Source organism: Trichoplusia ni, chromosome 13 (genome assembly GCF_003590095.1).
Source record: "Trichoplusia ni isolate ovarian cell line Hi5 chromosome 13, tn1, whole genome shotgun sequence".
In the NCBI taxonomy this organism is placed as follows: domain Eukaryota; kingdom Metazoa; phylum Arthropoda; class Insecta; order Lepidoptera; family Noctuidae; genus Trichoplusia; species Trichoplusia ni.
This window is the reverse complement of record NC_039490.1, coordinates 1,017,597-1,030,730: the sequence shown is the minus strand read 5'-3', so window position 1 is coordinate 1,030,730 and position 13,134 is coordinate 1,017,597. Positions and strand designations below refer to the sequence as shown.

General features: G+C 34.4%; 1 protein-coding gene across 3 annotated transcripts in view; it reads right to left on the bottom strand.

The window, feature by feature from the left end:
- LOC113500125 overlaps positions 1-13,134 on the bottom strand; it is a 164,773-nt gene that overhangs the window by 150,309 nt on the left and 1,330 nt on the right. The gene's annotated exons all lie outside the window — the stretch shown is intronic.

Below are 13,134 nucleotides of genomic sequence, written 5' to 3'. Positions count from 1 at the left end.
TTTCATAGGTATTGAATCGGCGACTCGCAGTAAGCAAGGTTGGTGATCAATGCACAATCCTTAACTTTATGTCAAGAGACCCTCGTCTAGCAATAGATCATTAAGAGCCCAATATTCTTTATTCTTGCAATGAAACATTTACAGGCTCAAAATATTTATTTGTCTTTTTATTATATGGGTAAAAAGTTTGCAGCGAATAGTGTTTCTGAGTTTAATTTATAACCAAACTTATGAGCAAAGTATTTTCTACTTACATGCTTTTGAAACAAATATTAATGTTCTTTGTCAACAAACTTCAGTCTTTCAAACAAATAATACGAAACTTTAGATTTTGATGTTAAATTATAAAGTCAATTTTCATAACATTTTGTTTTCGCAAGTCTGACAAAAGTCTGAAAAGTTTTAATCAATACCATTATTCTGACGAAGCTGCAATGTTCTTTTAAAAACAATCTTAGAAAAGTCTAGATGAAATGAACTTAATCACGACTTAACAGAAAAAGGTGTTTTTAAAGTTACTTCTCCTCCAAAGTAAAACATTCTTGATACTTTCTTCTTTAAATTGGCAAAGATGACTTGAAGCAACATCGCCTTAAAATTGGTCAGTATTTTTCTTTTCTATCGTAAATTCCAACAAATTCTGAACTATTGTAGCATGATATTTGATTATAACATTGAACCATTTAAAACGAGTCACTAACTGGATTCGTCACCAATTAAGCAACGTATAAAATGACCGAAAAATTGTTTATGTGAATAAAAACAACAACCTTTGATAAAAACAAAAATATTTTGATATTATTTTACGGTCATCTGCTTTTAGACAATGGTTTCCAGAAAAAAACAACGAAACGGACAACTATAATATTTTCTCAGCACCTTGAGTAATCAACTTCTTTTTTTGGTCGGCGTTTTTTATAAAATAATCATGCAATAAAATATGTTAGCCTCATAAATCAAAATATCAAACATACAAAATTAATTACACCTGAAGATTTTTTTTGTGCATGAAGCTTTTTTTTAATTCCTGTTATGCTAAAGCATTGTTGCGTACCCCATTCTGCTAACGCTTGGCTGTTGGTATCATGTTAAATGGTTAGATTGACATACAAAGCAAGGGGTAGCTTGACACCATGTGACATGTAGATGTGTATCTACCCCGCATACAGTTTATGGCCCATGAAAATCAGTACTTACTTTGATAACATAAATGTACGTGACATTTATTGATCACACTTGTAATGGCGCCGAAAGAAATTGCTGGCTCTAAAATGGTATCCAGATATCGATTTTACTTCTATATACTGCAGTTGAGTTTAGACAAGCTGGCAAAAAGTAGTGTTTTTATAACAAGATCAGCTCAGGTACCAAGTTAAAGAATAAATTATATAGTCTGATAAAATGCAGTGCTTAAAATATACTAAGCAAGGTACGTTAAAAAAATTATCTTAGTTTTACATTAACCTAACGTGGAAATGTAAAATTTATTAGTGGGATAGTAAAACCTCATTCAACAGCAAGTACGTGAGGTATATCTGCAAGCGAATAGATCATAGGGAGCGCTAATGTAACGTGTTATAATGCTTTTATGAAAACTTAATGAGAGCGGAGAGCTAAGTGCAGTTTTATTAGTCTAATAACACATACTGTAACAATTTACATTTCAATTTTGGCAACGCATTTTGTCGATAGAACGTTGTAGTTAATAAGTGGCCTTTTGATTCACTATATATTGTAGCTAGCAATGGATCCTTGAACTTGTAGTGCGTTGTCAGGTTTCTTATAATACTCAGTAAAGTCATTGCATAAATACATGTTATGTCATGGTTAGACTTCTTTAAATTATACATAGGTAACCTACAGAAATACAAAAACAACATATGTACGATGTGTAGATACTTACACAACCCTCATAAATATTTTTCAATCCCAGTGTGACAGCTGGTTTTGCCGCGCATTAGTATTGTGCCTCTAGGGATGCGACACGCTGTCACAGATTATAAAAAAAACCGGTAATCTATACACACGTAACTTTTATCGAAATAAATACGAACTGGTATTAAAATGGACTTACAATTTGTAGAAATTAATCCGGAAATCTAGCTTGCGTATAAGCATTATAAATCATTTTTCACGCTCCGATTCACGTTAGTAGCGATCGGTACAAGACGATATCATCAATTCAATGCTAGATGCGTGCACCGTTTGTAACAATGTGCTGTGCTCTAGACATTCGGATTTAAAAGATTAATGATTTCTGCGATGGTTACATTCTGAACTGTCAAGCGATAAATGTTGCATTCGATTTGAAAAGTCGAGCGTAACATTTTGTGCATTCTCTTTTGGAATTTACCGATTTAGATGAATGCACTCGATATCGTAGGTATATAAATTGTGTTGCTTATTTCTGTTACGATGTAATACTAGCTCATGTGATATGAAAAATTCAAATGTCAGAGATTATTAGATGTCAATTCACGCTTGTGACATGTCCCAAAAAAACTTGAGAATTCGACAAAAAAAGATGTAGGCCCATCGTCATATATTTTTAGGTCAATATTTTTCGCAAACGATCAACATGCACAATATCTAGATAAATTCTTTCTCAGCCCAATTGCCCGAAACTCTGTACAACAAAATTACTTGGCTTGTTCTCGTTCTGTTTGCTTCTAATCATCAATACCATACCAAGCTAAAATGCTTCAGAGGTTTACCACCACCTCTTGAAGTAACATTTTTCTAGATGTGTAAGCGTGACGGCGCTCTACACAACATAGAGCGGCATCTCTCTTGAACAACTGCAATTATATTGCTTTAAGAGTAGGTTCTGTTGAGAATGTGACATCGGACAGGAGACAGCTAGGCCATTTGTTTCATCAATCATAGAGAGCCGTTTGTATCGCAGACATTGAATGGTCAGAGATAATGATGGTACAGTTCTAGTGTCGCAGGTTCATTGACTTTAAAAAATGACTGTTTCTTTACCAATCACCGCTACTTTTTGGTTTGTGTTGTAACGATCGCTAGACACAATTTGGCATTAGAATGTAGATTTTGAAGAACGTTTTCAAAGCAGTAAGCAGAGACTTATATGTTAATAAGTGCTAAATTAAATCAATCAAGAAGCGGAGACTGCATCGAGATTAGTATTACCAGGGGTTAACTTTTTTTTTAATTCCGCTACTTCATATCTTTGAATATTTTTTTATGTAGTCTATAGCGTTGGGGTAAAATTTCACAATCATTCCAAACTATCACTAACTGCACTCGACCCTTACTCGACTTGATACAGTGTGATAATATCCATGTCAATTTAATAAACAACATAACACACACAACACTTATAACGAGATAATTTCGTTCGGCCGCTCTCTGGCGGGCCACACAAGTCGAAAACAAAAACGAAACGATATCGCCGCCTGTCAACTCAATCAAGTATTAAAAATAAAACGTAACAACGACTATTACTGTCAGTTAACAGAAGCAAAAAGATATCTTTACATTAGTATTTGTTCCGGCAATTGCCTCTACCAAGCAGGATTCGTTTTTGTCATATTAGTTGCATGGTCCGCTTAGTATCGTGACCTAATTACTGTTAAGCCATAGGTGGATGATCCCTCGCCACTAAATAGGTCCGTTAATTTCCGGGTCTCTTTGTTTGGAAACAAAGACTGGTGCGTACTATGAACTATGAGAGCACGACTGCTGGTATTGTGGAAAAGAGATGAAGCAATACACGGCTCGTAGCTGCCTCTTGCTTACACAAAGGCGATAGGTCGACTTCAGAAGCTCATAGTAAACGCGTTGTATACCCAATAGTACCCAAGAGTAGTGTTGTATTGGGAGAAAACGACGAAGACCAGAAGCAATTGCCTTCCTTGTAAACACAGAGGTATTAAAAGTCTGTATCTTAACTACACAAGACCCACGAGATATCCGCTTAGCGATAATTAAACTATAATAATAATGAACTCTTAACTAAGTTTGTTGTGCTTAATAGTTAATAATCTTTATTAATCCACGAGATTAGGGTTAGTATAGATTTTATTTAGAAAATCCGACTTCGGCGAAAGAAATATTTACTTTAACTTTAAGTTAGAGGCTTAGAGGTTTATGTATCAATTAACAGGCTTCTAAAACATGTTATATGCTACAACATTTGAATTACAAGGGAAATAAATATTCCAGAATATATAAGCCAAAACCAGAAAATATTTAAGAAAAATATTATCAAGATACTTAACTATTAGCGTCTGGTTGTTCAAATAATTGTTATTAAGCATTGGAATTGTCGTCGGATATTGAAACTACAATTGATGCAGACTCATTTCTTCCCCAGTTCTCGTCAGGGACATAATAACAGATATTAAACCCTCCAGAACGAAATTACGCAGTTTGCCTTCCATTTTTCAATTCTGCGCACAGATTATAAGCGCACCGTTAACTAAGTCAGGGGTGACAAACCTTTTTGGATATTAAAGGTAATATTGAGTGTACTACTTTTTTGTTGTATAACCGTGGGCTTAAGTCAATATGAGCATGATAAGACGATCTTGATTCATCATATTAGTATATAATTTGACGGATGTGATAGACAGGAAACGAGTATTTTTAGTAAATAAAAATATGTAGGTATACGTCCATATCATAATTAAAATGATACAAGTAGTTAACAGGGATCAATTCTGCTCTACAAACAAAAATCTCGTTCAGATCGAAATATTGCTAACATTTTTCCTTCTTTTCCAACCATCGCAGATTAAAATGTAGCCTACAAAATGTTTGGCATCCCTGCAATAAATGGTGGGTGGTTGTAACGGTTGCCGCTGAACCAATTACTGAAGTTGGACAAGTCTCAACAGTTTCCAGACTTTTAACTGTGGAATAAACGATGTAGAAAGAGAAACTTCGCTACCGGAATATTATTATTTCCCTTCATTTAATAAAATATTAATTTTCATGTTTATTCGGCTGTGGAATGTCAACTGTAGGCTGTAGGTTATTAAATAATTATGTTTCATTTAAAGTATGGACATCTGCCACAATTTGTTATCATTAGGAAACTTTTGTTTTACTGAGTAGGTAAACAATTTTTCTTATATTTGTCTTTTATGTCAATAGTGAATAACATTCAAATTGGATTTGTTTAAACAATACAAACCGCATTGTAGGAAAAAAAATGCTGACAAAACCGGGGAAGTCGGCTAGTTGTTTAGGTGAATAATCAATTTCACATTTTTTTTACAAAAAAGCCCTTGTCAAATATAAAAGCCGCATCCAAATCGGTTCACCCGTTTAAGTGCTACGTAAACTACCAAAAGAATATCACGCCTTTTTTGTCGGGCGTTAATTAAATTTATTAAAACATTGTTTATATTATTTTTAATGTACACAATTTCCGTGTTTTAAAAGCAAACAAGGATTTTACTTGAATAAATGTCAAATTAATGAAGACTGCCTGTAATTGAGTTTTATATGCATTAATGCTTTACTGGATTAAATAATTAATTATGTACGACATGTACTTTTTAATTATGTGCGTTTTAATTAAAGAAATATTATTGGATTAGTAGACAGGAATGAATGATCAGGAAGGATTATTAGCTGGAAGTCATTCAATAATATTTTTTAACAAATAAAAAATAAATAAATAGAATTCTGTTTCGAAATATTTCCGGGCGGAAAATTTCTTTACAATAGGTAAGGACTGGGCACGGAATTTGTAAAATTTTCTTTTTTGCAGATTTAGATACCTACATATTTTTTTATTACAAGCTGCGCGGTTAGACTTATACTCAAAAAGCTTAATAAAACAAAGTTACAAAACTCACATAGATATTAAAGAACTAATGTTATACAGGGTATTTTCTATACTTTACTTACACTTAAGACAATAAAATACTTATTTAGTTATTACGTAAATATTATAAGTAGGTAAGTCTTGCTCCAATGGAGCAGAACCCACAACTCCATAGAAATATCATATTAAATCTATAACATGTAAATAGGTATATCATTATAAATTTAATAACTTAAACATAAAAATATTTATGCGTTCGTAAAGGTTTATGTAAGTATTTCTTATAGATAAGTACTACTTGTGAAGGTAAATTAGCGTTATACAAATTAATGGGTGACAAAATAACAGTTATGTACATAAGTACCTAATAGAATAATCATAAGCTCAAAAACATTTCTAGTCATCCATTTACACCAATATTCAAATAGTAAGCAAAATAAATATTATAATATAATGAAAAAAAAAACAACGTATACCACTTTTTCACTTTGAAAAATACCCAATAGTAGTTCGCTTGCGTAGGGATCGGACCTGCATCTTATGCATACAAATATGTAAATGCAAAGTATAGCAAGACTACCACGACGCATAACCCATAGCAAAATATTCATGACCTTAAACTATAACGTTTACCACTTCACATTATCAAACAAATCAATACGTCACTAATGGTAGGTAACTCGTACAAAACGCCGAAACTACACAAATAATGTAATTACTAAAACACATTAACTATTAATAAGAGAAAGGACAGCTTCGTTTAGCTGTTACCCTTTTATCGGCCTTTCCTAACCACGTCTAATTCATTCAATGGGCTGATGGATTTATAGCTCGGCACTGTATAAGGCGCTGTTTGAGAAAATGTTGTGTATTTGGTCGAGGAACTGTGATTATAGGGCAATGTGGAGAAAAACCCGTATTCAGGGTATCTGACATACTTATCTTTTAAGTTATTACTGTTAGACAATAGTGGTGAAGCATCGAGAGACGTATTTGTGATAACCACGATCACTCCATCAAATGTATTAAGAATGAGAAGTAAAATCTATCTATTATCATGCATTATTATAATGATGATTTCCCAAATAAAATTACAACTGCAGCTTGTATACTTCTGATTTATGACTCCTTTATGGACTAAATAATTACTGAACTATAATTAATGAATAATATACCAACACCGATATGAGCAATTTGGCTACGTAAGTAATATTAACCAACTATTTGTAACACTTACGCACCATTAAACGTAAATGCAAGAACACATAAAAGTACATTTTACTGTTTTCTATCTATTCCCATATCAGCATAAAAATTAACATACTCTATATTCATTAGTTTACATTCCCCACTCGCTAGCTTTTTGCAAGTTAGCGTATTCTTGCAAAACATCAACATTCTAGGTAATTCAGGTCGAAGTCCGATGCAGTTAGCTTAATGGCACAGTCGAGTGTTTGAGGTAACTAGCTAATATCTTAATTGATAGCCATCTACGTGGACTACGTAGCTCCCTGATGCACGCGGTAGAACACCGATTTCCAAACTAATTACCGCCCGCCACCGGTCACCGCCGGTTAGAACCGGTACGAACCGCCTGAAACTAGTGTGCCGCTGATATGTCGATGGAATTAGTGCTGGGTGCATTGAGATGTAAGTAATTGGGAGATTGGATCGTATATCAGTTTAGCACTCGATTATACAATTGGGTCAAAAGGCTTCATAATGGTTTAAATAACTAATAGGGACCAAAAATTTTTTCTAAATTAGGCTACCACTTATTGAACTGTTACCCTTTATTGTTAGAAATAATAATTGATAGATAGGTAACAACGACGTAAATAAACTTAAAACCTTAAAACTAAGAAATAAAAGCAAATTACAAAATGCTTAAAGAGATGAACTTATAACCACTACCTATATCTTATTCTAAAGAAATTACACCACAGCGGACAGCCACAAGAAAAAACTATTCTCCTTCATGTAATGACTAATCTGTGTCCACTAGACACTCAATCTAAGGCAACAAAAAGAGAACTGGACCGAAGCTCTCTGGATCATGAATGCGGCCATTAACACTCCGTATCTCACGAGATTTCCTTCCTTTGTCGGGGAATTTCAACGCTCCAAATATTTTATAGGTTCTCTTCCCATCTAGATTGTATCTGGCTGAGTATTACGTATTCAAACTACCAAACTGTGAGTTTCTACCTTTTTACTGTCCACCTGGGTTTGTAAAACTTAAAAGTAGCTTTTGGAATTTGTTTCTACTTTTCCGACGACTTGCTCAGTTGTAGAGGTTAAGTGTTTTTGTAGTTTTCGTATTGGACTGATTTAATTGGGGTATCATTAACGATGGGCGAAAAGATATGAAGAAACGAAGCACCAGAATCGGTAACAGGAAATGAGTAAAGATCTTTGCCTTGCAGTAGATAACATAGATAATATTACATTAGTAATAAAAGCTAGCATCATCAAGTAATTAAATAGTAATTCCAGAGTAACATTAACAGGCAATATAACGGCAAGAATTCTCATAAGGACGTTCATGCTCATAGCAACATGGATTCCCTTCGTCAGCGAAGCGTGGATCGCAATATATGTGGTTTGTACGGAACCAGTCAGCCATGCTAGTACATGTTTATGGTAATTTGGCAGACACTTACACAACAGGTAGGCATTGTAGCGCGACACTCATCCATGAACTTGCGAATATCTTAGAATGACAAACATCTTGGATAAGGATTAGGAAATTCTTATAAACTTCCGGATTAAACACAATGGGACATACCTACTTAGGTCTTTTTCATAGGAATTGATTCCTTGTGAAATCATGAAAAGAGGTTTCCAAACACTGTTCAGACCAATACTCGAAATATCTATTATTTAAAAAAAAAATTTGAATTTGATCAAACACGATTTTTAAACAAAACTTCGGATAAAAATTCTTCAGATCGCTCCACCTGATACCGATGTCGTTCTTGCATGCTGTCTTATTCCATTTTACAATAAATGTAAGTCTATCTTTTCAATGAATACTGTAAGAAACCATACAATTTCCCCTGCTTTGGGAATCGCAAAACATTCCTTTGCCAATCCGCAACTCTACCTTTCACTTTGTAAAAAGGCGATTCCTTTGAGACAGGAGAAAAAATCTTAATTTCACGTAAGAGGAACGTGAACGGAAGAGAAAATCCCCGCAGGATCGTTATTTAGCTTGTAAATAGCTCCAGAAGTATCGAGTCACTTTCAAGCTGTAGGTAGGCATGTTGGTCTAGTGGTTAGTGACCCTGACTGCTATACCGGATGTCGTGGGTTCCAGGTCCGTGGCCCAGGACAAATGTTGTGTGATGAGCATGATCATTTGTTCTGGTGTCTGGGTGTAATTTATCTATAATATGTATGTATTTAGGAATATATAAGTAAGTTTATCAGTTTTCTGGTTACCAACACAAGCTCTGCTTAGCTTGGGATCAGATAACCGTGTGTGAGTTGTCCCAGGATATATTATATTATATTATTATATATTATTTATACCTCTATGGAAGAATTAGTCTATCTATGCATGGAGTAAAAATCGCCGACCAGCTAAAAGTCCTTGATTTGAATTTAAAGTCATTATAAGTATATTAAACTTAAGTAGATTAGCGATCTAATACCTACCTAGTCGTGACATCGTGAGTGCACACCTTATAACAATGTAAATCCTGTTACATTATATTGTAAGTAGTAGTATGGCACATGCATATTGATTTTATATAAAAAGTTGTACTTTAAATGATTAGTCATAATGTACAAGTTTTCTTTATAACATGAAATGATATATGAGATATCCAGAAAAAAATGCTCATAATAAGTTTCAATTAACTAACTACTGAAAAAAGCTGCAAACAGTCTTAGAACAGTCTAGACGCCCCTCCTCGTAAGAACGCAGGATTAACACGCAATTACAAAGTTGTCCCTGCAAAATATGAAAAGCCTGTTAATCCTAGATCGAGGCATAACTACTTAATTTACTTGCGGGAACTACATCCTAAAGCAATTAAGTATAACACGAGCTTACAGCCCGTCAGCCAGTTATCGGTCTATCTAGGCCAGTGGTTATAAACCTTCGGTCCCAAGACTTGAAATCATTATAGCGAACATAAACCCATTTATGTTGACATACTGACGTCACTTGTTGGTAATTATGACGTTAGTGGACAAAAATGTTTGCGGGCAATCAAAACAAACAACAAAATGATGTAAAACATACTGCATAAACAAGATTTTTAATTAAACAAGCTTGTAATATACGAAATTAATTGCAGCTAGTCTGAATGACTAAAATAGTGTTAATCGTCGGACATTAAAAGGTTATGAACCCCTGATCTAGATTGACCTAAAGTATGTTCCAAGAATGGTTTACTGTTGAACGAACCTAATTTGAATGGCGCAATAGCTTTTAATATCGCTTACAAATAGGCAATTTGAGGAGCCATTTATATTTTAGGTACCTACTCTTTTTTGTACAAGCAGCGTTACTAATTGAATGGTAGTGTCGTGTATTGGAAAAGAAATAAACTGAAAATAGCCGAATCTCAAAACCTGATTTATTTTACTCTACAGTTATTTCAGTAAAAGCTTTTTGGAGAAAGCAAAAAAACGTTGCCTATCCCTGTTTAGTTTACTACAAGAAAAGGTTAATAGGTATGCTAACAGCTACCCTTGTCTTGTCTGCCCTCAGCCCTAGAATATATTGCTTTAATCACTTAAATGTACGCAGGTCCGATGCATACTATTTGGGTATTCCCTTTGTTCCATTCATACCATGGGAATATGCCTGTTTACAAATTCCTCGTTATGAAATGTGTAATCAAAAGCAGTCACCCCATATACCGCAGAATAGGTATTTAATGATTCCTGTATACTTACAGTATTCCACTAAATCCAAGCACTAATAATACTAGTAATACCAGTTCACGTTACGGCTTGTAAATTTATATTTCAGGGAACTGAAAAGCAGTGCCTTTTATACATTACGAACACTATCGACAAAGCAGGTAATACAAAGAAAATGTTATAATTTGTGTGATTATTATGAGCTGAGAACATCCTACAAATGGTAACTATTTTATATGAAGAGTTCTTCGATAGCACTTAATCCAGAAACAGAATAGGAGGAAAAGTATTTTTAAAAATACTTATTTTAATAAGAAGATATCTAGTAGGTACAATTTAGAAGATATGATGAAGTAATGTAATGTTCCAAATGCAAAATTGTCCACTTAAAAGTTTTGTTCTGTAAATAAACCCACCAAAAATATGTTTTACGAAACAATGAAGCCACGTTACAGCAGTATTTTAAAACGTAGCATTTCAGGAAGAACATTTACAAATTGTAACTACTAAAAGTGTCAAGTTAAACAGAGACAAATCGTCCAGTTTTCTACGAGGAAATTGTGGAAACTACTGAGTCGTCGGGTCCCATATTCAATTCTATATAAAATAATAGTAATGTCGGCTCGAAAGAGCTTCGCTGACGGGCACAGACCCCTACTACATAAGCGTTGATCACCTCGCCTGCTCAGCGATAATGTTTTCACACGATTAAATCCCAGTCTAATCAAGATTTTTGCCTGCACCTATAGCTGGTGGATTAACATTCTCAGTGCATCTATCGTTGAGCACTATTTTAGTTACTGATTGACTGAAGTAATTTCTGTTAACGCCTTTGTTCGTATTTCTTTTTTTTTTTTTGCTTTAGTCGACGGGATTTTATAGGGCTGCACCTAATAGCCTCCAGGCAGTCAATATATTTTTTAACAAGTATTAAGAACATAACTACTTTAATTGTGCTCGCTTTTTAATAATAAATGTCAAAACACTAATAAATGTAGTGTCCGATTAACAATCCCGTTGACAGATGTCAGATTATAACTATAATGTTACGTGAGTCGAAGCGGCGTAACCAACTGGGCAGTTACACCGGTTAATAGCGAGCGCGTGGTGATGTGTGGATGTGCGGAAGTTGCGAAACTCACGGCGATTTCTAACATTGACTGGCCGGAGACGGGTTCAACTGATTACAAAAAAGAAATAAAGCCGTTCTTTTCCGTGTCCGCAGTTCGGCACGCGCCAAAATTTTGCCCATAGAGCGAAACTGAATGCATTTTTATTGAGAATTTTTAGTGCAACGGTAAAATAAACTATCTCTTCTGGTCCGTACGTGTTCAACTGGAACGCATTTCCACATAGACCATAACGCAAAAGACGTTGCACGGCTGTTCATGTTAAGTCCCTAAAAGTCTGATATAACCCGCTTCCTCCCCCGAGGAGGCGGGTGTCAAAGGGGATTCACCCGCTTTACCAAAAAAAAGGAGAAGTGTTTTCGTAGAAACTCTGTAAGAAAATTAAATATATAAATCTGTATTTAACAGCTCGTGTTAATAACAGGATGCGCCTGATTACCCAATTGGAGAGATAACACTAGAATTGATTGCAGAGTTTATCCCCAAATAGAACTGATATTTTAGGTACCTACAGGCTACATGAAATGTGTATTACCATTTTATCCTACATCTAACGTTATAGCAGCAATTAACTTTACAGCGCATAAAACAATTTTAAGAGCGCTGCCTCTAAAATCGGAATTAAATTCATTAATGTCCTTAACAATCAGATATTGCCTAATACGAATACGAACAGGTCCTTTAAAATTACGCACGAAATCAAAGAGCGAGCCGTGATTTAATAAGACCCCACGAAGCCTTGGCCACAAATTCTAATAATATACATAAACAAACGCATCTTGTTGATAAATGTAAATGTATTCAACAAAGTATAAATAAAACAAGAACTGTTCGTATTTCGTTATTCATTGTAGAGTGAATCAGCGGAGATTACGTTATACTAAGAATTGAGAAATAAATGTAGTTAATTAATTAAATGCCTATTGATCTGAATCTGTTTATGGATCATTCTTACTAAAATATTTTATTTTAGGATAATGTGACGTCAAATTTCTGGTCTAGGATGAAGTCAAGCTCTCCAATATTTCGAAATCCAACTGTACGAAATGTGCACATTGTGCGTTGCAGTTATAGACTACCCTCATTTTTGTATTTTTAAACCATCGCATAGGTTGTTTTTTGTAACAAAGACGATTTTAAATTGATCGTGTGACGTGTTTTGCTAACTATGTAATAATGCGCGAAGTAGCTACTTTATAAAAACGCCACTGATGTGGGTAGAGCAATAACATAAGTGGGTAGAGAATAAACAAACCGTAAACACGGAACTGGTCTATTGGAGCTCTTGGTGACTGCTTAATTTGATTAAGACTTATTTTGTAGTAA